Source organism: Salvia miltiorrhiza, chromosome 4, assembly GCF_028751815.1.
Source record: "Salvia miltiorrhiza cultivar Shanhuang (shh) chromosome 4, IMPLAD_Smil_shh, whole genome shotgun sequence".
Classification (NCBI taxonomy): Eukaryota; Viridiplantae; Streptophyta; class Magnoliopsida; order Lamiales; family Lamiaceae; genus Salvia; species Salvia miltiorrhiza.
This window is the reverse complement of record NC_080390.1, coordinates 6,156,639-6,162,994: the sequence shown is the minus strand read 5'-3', so window position 1 is coordinate 6,162,994 and position 6,356 is coordinate 6,156,639. Positions and strand designations below refer to the sequence as shown.

Sequence of the window (6,356 nt, the reverse complement as noted above, 5' to 3'; positions counted from 1 at the left end):
GGGTTCACATTTGAAGGAAACCTAATTTTATTGCGAGGTTGCTGGAAATCGAGAGAAATTTTCAAGATTTTCGTCAATTGGGTTAGGGTTTGTTGAGTATAGAAGGAATCGAGATATTATCATGAGCTCGAGCTCAGGATTCGGGTCATCCTCGTCACGTGGAAGACGGCAGGTGATGAATGGCGATGAGGTTAGGTATTGCCGTTGTAAATTTGAAGGCAAGAGATTGGAAGCTACGAGACTGACTTCTTGGACTGAAGAAAACTCGGGTAGAAGATTCTATGGGTGTCGAAATTGGAAGGTAAATCAATTGCTTATCACTCATTTTGTTTTTGCCCTAAACATGGAATTAATACTCATTTTCTGATTTCACAGACCCGGAATTGTGGTTTCTTTGATTGGTATGACGAACCAATGTGTGAAAGAGGTCGGGAAGTTATAAATGCATTGAAGAAGGAAAACACCAAGCTTGTAAAGCTGCATGAAACTTCGAAGCCCCCCATGGATTTGGAAGCTGAAATTGATCATCTTTGGTCAGTGATTGCAAGTTGGAAAGAAGAGTCAAGGGGTGTTAGAAGGAGAAGCCATTTTCTTTTCATTTTTCTGATTATTTCATGGTGTGTGATAATCAAGCTTCTTATATAGCATGAACTTTGTGAAATGCTATGGAAATTATCTGTAAATCTCCACTCTATTTTGATGCTATGGAATGATGCTTAATGTATCTTGCTGTTGTTAATTGAATGATATAATCTCCCCTGATATATTATGAATTTTCAATGTATCGTGTTTTTGTATCATAAGCATTTGATACTAAGGGAATATAGTGCTTTACACAGAAAACTAAATGCACAAACATAAGCTGCAAATTCATTCCCAACAAACATAAACACCAAATTTGCACAAACATAAATGCACAAACATAAACACCAAATTTGCTGCAAATTCATTCCCAACAAATTCAAGCCATAGTCATAAGCTGTGAGTTTGAAAAAAAAACATAATATGGAAGCTCGGTCTAGCTTAACTCCAAAAACAAACAAAAGAAAACAACCCAAAGCTCTGTCAACACACAAATTCTAAATGTTAGCTCAACTAGTGGTTGTTGAGCCAATAGTTGAGATAACATTCTTTCCTCTTGGACTCATTCTGTGGACTTGTTGTTGCTCCACAGCCACTGTCTGCACTCTTGGAGCTTTGAATGGTTTTCTTGGTTGTTTCTTTCCCTGCACTGTGTCTCCAGTGGAGCTGCCTTCACCTCTCTTTCTCTTTTGCTTCTTTATCTCTGTTTCGTTTGGTATTGGGAACCTTGTAATTGGATCTGCTTCATTTTGTGTGCCTTCATTGATCACAATTGATTGTGATCCTCCAAGCTGTGATCAGAATGCATTCACTCTCAGCAATGGTTCTTGAAATCATGAAAATCAGTTGTAAACTTACACTAATAGACAAACTTACATTTAGAATCTGCTTTCCTGTCTCCATCTTGACATATAGACCAATTCCCCTAACTTGACCTTTCTGCTTCTTGCCAATATTTGTGGATGTTGAAGCCTGTGATTGGTTTTGTTAGGGCAGTTATGTTAACAATAACTTTAATGCAAGTAAATTATGTTTCATACCTGTGTAGGCTTGTTAGGGCAGTTATGTTTCTTGTGGGTTGCACTTCCACAAATGTTGTAGTGTTGTGTTTTACCAATCCTTGACAATTTGTGTTTCAATCTGGGCTCATTTGGAGCTCTTACCCTGTTCTTCTTGGGCCTCCCTATCTTCTTCTCAACTGGTGGAGCTTCAATGCAATCTTTAAACTGATAATCCCAAAGTTTTTCCCAGGTATTGGCTGTATAGCATTCTCATAAGCTTTCCTATACATCGAGCTATGGTACCATTTACTCATCACAGACATAGGGTCCAACTGACTTGAGTGAAAGGCAGCTATGGCATGAGGGCATGGGATGCCACTCAAATCCCACATCCTACAACTGCACTTCTTAGTATCTATAAATACTATGTGCTTGTCATCTCCCTCCTTCACCTCATAGCCATAGTCACCATTCCAAAGAACATTACAATCCATACTAGCTGCCTTATTGTCACGACCGGCCCTAATTAAGGATAATTAAGCCTGGGAAACCGTGACTAATGGAGGGAGATTAGAAGCGGGGTAGAAAGGGGAATATTCAAACAAGAAAGGATCTCATTTCATCATTGTTAACAACATGGATATTTATAATATAACGGAGTTTTAGTCGTATAGACTCAAATAACTAGTAAGTTCAGATAACTCCGACTTATCCAAAATAACATAAAACTTCTGAGTATGCAGCGGAATAAGGTTCTGATTACATGTATGAAGACATGTAACCCTAGAGTTCATTAATATATAATAAGACAAAAGAGTCATGCTCGTCTCTTCATCACCATCGGCAGCTGCTCAACCTGCACATTTAGAAATATATGCAGGGCTGAGTACAAAAGTACTCAGTGGGCACATATGCCTACTATGAAATATAACATGCTTCGTAAAGATTTAAATTGTCATGCCATCATAAACAGTACAGCAAGGGGTTTTTCGCTAAAAAGGCCCAAGCTTACTAAATTCAGTTGTGATTCTTAAAGTTCGACTGCAGTCTAAGTTCTCTTGTAATCTATCATATCTGGAACTGTGTGCCGGAGAGGTGGCCACCTCTCACGGTCACTTGACCGGCCAACCCGCTAGATGACTCACGGTCACTGGTGTACACTAGCCCTGGCAGGATAGCTATCAACTGCTCAGGACCCGAATTCGATTGCATAATAACTGGCAAAGCCACATCAGATAGATATCATACCAAATATTGAAACATTTATGGCAAGACAATACTTAAAATAACTTCAACTCAAAGATTTTGTCATGAAATAACTTGCTTGAACGTAACATTTAAGCTCATTTGATATATACGAAAGTAATGCCCACCTGTTAGAAACTTTTTGTGGTACAGTAGCTCCTTGACTGATTATTAATCTCGTGCTTGACCTTTATTACGAGAATATAAATAAGATATTGCTCGATTAAAATCCTCAAATAATGAGAATACAGAATTAATTATGCATGATCTTTATGCATGATTTATTACTCCGAGATGATATTAGAGAATTACTACTATTAATCCTCGCTATCAGATCAAATAAATACCAACTAGGTTTCATCTTGCGTGGTTGAGTAATTAACTAAAATAATCCTTTCGCCTCAGGTGTTCTAACCCACTAATTAAATAAATCCATCCTTCGTGGTCGTTACTAAGATATAACTAATTCGACTTATTCGCTGAATAACCTCATAAAATCTCTCGGGCTTAATAAATAGGAATAGAAATAATATAATAAGTTCAAATAATTAAAAGGCTCAACATAAGACAGCCTAATAATTAATCAAACAAATATGGGCTTGATTTTAAATAAATCGTGGCATTCCAATAATTAAATTGAAAAGTTTAGTTGGAGTAATTCATGGACTCAAGTAATTAAATAATTTTAGGGCCCAGTTGAATAAAGAGACAATTAGTTGGGTTCATTTAAATAATTCATCGGCTCAATTAATTAAATAAATCTTGGCCCAATAAATAAATAATTTGATTAGCTGGGCTCAATTAAATAAATCAAACGAGGCCCAACGAAGATAATATAACAGCCCAATAAAATAGATGGCTTCAATTTAAATAAATTTAGTCCAATGAAATAATGTAATAGAGGCCCATCTGAATAAAATAAATAAGGCCCAACTGAAATAATATAACAAAGGCCCAATGAATTAAACTAAAGCCCAATTTGAATTAATAACAAAGATCCGATGAATTAAACTAAAGCCCAATTAAAATAGAATGCAGTTGGGCTTTTATTAGTAAACTCGGCCCAAAGAGAAATAATAAAGGCCCATATGAAAATAAATACAACAAGGCCCAAAGATAAATAAATGATGAAGCCCAAAGAAAAATAAAATAAAGGCCCAAATTTTCGGCCCAACTCAAGCCCACTGAAAATTAAAACAAAACCGGCCCACTGAAACGAAGCCCAAATAAAGAGTCCAACATAATTAAATCGGCCCAATCTTACAATAAATAACAGAAGCCCAAACTGATAAGAATAAAAAGGAAGTCCAATCTTCTCAAAATAAGCCGGCCCAAAAAAAAATAAATAAATAAATGAGGAGGCCCAAATTCTCCCCCTCAACAATCGGTTCTCTCTCACTCTCTCTCAATCATTCGAGCTCTCTCTCTCTCCCTTTTTCTCACAACAGTCAAGCTCTCTCTCCCTTCCTTTCATCAGTCGCGGTCTCCCCCTCTCGATTCAGTCGAGATATTCGATGCTGCCGCTTCCTTCTCCGGCTGTTCGAGTTGTCGGCGTCCAATCGTTGACCGCGCCGCCTCCTTTCCTGAAATCTCCTCTTGCTGACTGTTCGTCCAAGGCGTGAAAGCGAGCCCTAATTCACGGATTGAAGGTCGTCGTCGCCGCTGCAACTTCCGGCGAACAGCCGGGTCTCACTCGATCTCTTTCTCACGCAAAGCCGGCCGCTCGGTCTCTTCTCCTCTCACCGAGATTCCGTTCGGCCACTGTCGTCTGCTCCGGCCGGCGTCATCTGCCGACACGCCTGGAAGCTCTGTTGTTGGACGTCGTCGCTGCTTCGATCCGCCACCGCCGTGGAACCGGCGAGCGGTGACGCTGCTGCTGTGCAATTTCCAGCGAAGGGTGTCGCCTTCGTTGTTCTCCGGTGTTAATGGGTTCAAGTTGCGCCACGCCGCCGCTGCTGCCGTTCTCGGACTTCGTCGTCGTCTTCCTTGAGCTCGACTAAACAGGCAGTCGACCCTATTCCTTAAGCTAAGTTTTTGTTCTATCCCCTGCTATTAATTCATGTTGCTACATGATGGGAGCTCTCATGGCTTTGGTTGTACAGTGGTAATATCTCAATGTATGAATCATACTACTTCCGTGAAATGCCATAAATCATGAGTTCGCGTATGTGGTTTGTTATGAGCTCTATAGATATGAATACAACAGAAAAGTAACTGATGCTATTTCATATAGAGTATGTAACTTTGCTAAGTTTATCAAGCTTATTGCCATGTATCATTTGAATCGGATCATGCTTAATGGTATGAATGCAAACTGGATTGAATATTAGAATGTTGTTGGTGCTTGCTAAGTTCAAGATGATTATACGGTTTTCTGGTATTGTGAAACTAATCATAATCATGCTTGATATGAATGTTTTCTGGAATGGTTGATTGAGATAGTGAATTACCTCACTTGTTTTCAACTGCTTGGTTGTTGCTTGAGTTATATGAACTGGAATGGCTGAAATAATAGATCGAATGTTGTTGTTTTAATAATTGCAGTTGGTTAATGGAAGGAGATGAAAGGAGTAAAACCAAGCTTACCTTAAGGATTTGGCAGCAATAATTGAAGTCTTCCTTCGATAATTGCAGGTGGAACAACAAAATGGTGGGGTGATGATTAATAGAGGATTGGCAAAGTATAGTGGTAGGCAAGAAGTGGGGAGCAAAGGTAGTGGAAAGAAAAAGGAAGAATAAAAAAATGTAGTATAAGATAAATGATGTATTTTCTCTGTCTCGGTGATTCTGTAACTGTAAAGTGGATCGCGTGCTCATATTTGCTTGGTACTGTTTATTTAAATAAATCTCGTATTTCGACATGTGATATCTCACTAAAAACAATAAGTTATAAAATGAATCTAAATTAAATCCGTAGATTTAATTCGTTCATTGATCTGATATCTAAATTAAATCCGCAGATTTAATTAACTTCTTGAGTCGGAAATAATTTACTACCTGAGTAAAAAAAATAAAATCAAATTTCATCTCGCTTAAATAAATAACGTGACTTTGCTAAGTCAGTTATAACTCTGAAATAATATCATTGACTGCTTTAACAATATAAATTCAGGATCATAAGCTGAATTCATATCTGGATAATAACCGTTTTCATTCACTGATGAACAAAATAAACACTCATTACTGGATTTAAAATATATAAAAGAGCGGGTCACTACATACTACCCCTCTTAACAAAAATTTCGTCCCGAAATTTGCATATTTCTTTTAAAACAGTTCGGGGTATTTCTCCTTCATTTTGTCTTCAAGCTCCCACGTGGCTTCCTCTTGTCCGTGGTGTCTCCATAAAACTTTCACTGATGTGATTGCCTTATTTTTGAGTTGTTGTACTTTTCGATCTAAAATGGCCTCCGGTCTCTCTTCATAGCTCAAGTCTGGGCAAATGATCATCTCTTCTTGGTGGATTATGTGCTTTGGATCGAAAACGTATTTTCTGAGTTGTGATACGTGGAAAACATTGTGAACGTT

The 6,356-nt window shown here is 38.1% G+C and overlaps 1 long non-coding RNA gene across 1 annotated transcript; it reads right to left on the bottom strand.

The window, feature by feature from the left end:
- Positions 1-2,331: 2,331 nt before the first annotated feature.
- Positions 2,332-5,998, bottom strand: LOC131022434 (uncharacterized). Its single transcript, XR_009101294.1, has 4 exons — positions 5,415-5,998; positions 5,279-5,331; positions 2,957-3,016; positions 2,332-2,800 (listed from the first exon to the last, which is right to left on the bottom strand). It is a non-coding gene; the product is annotated as an uncharacterized LOC131022434 (long non-coding RNA).
- Positions 5,999-6,356: the final 358 nt, after the last annotated feature.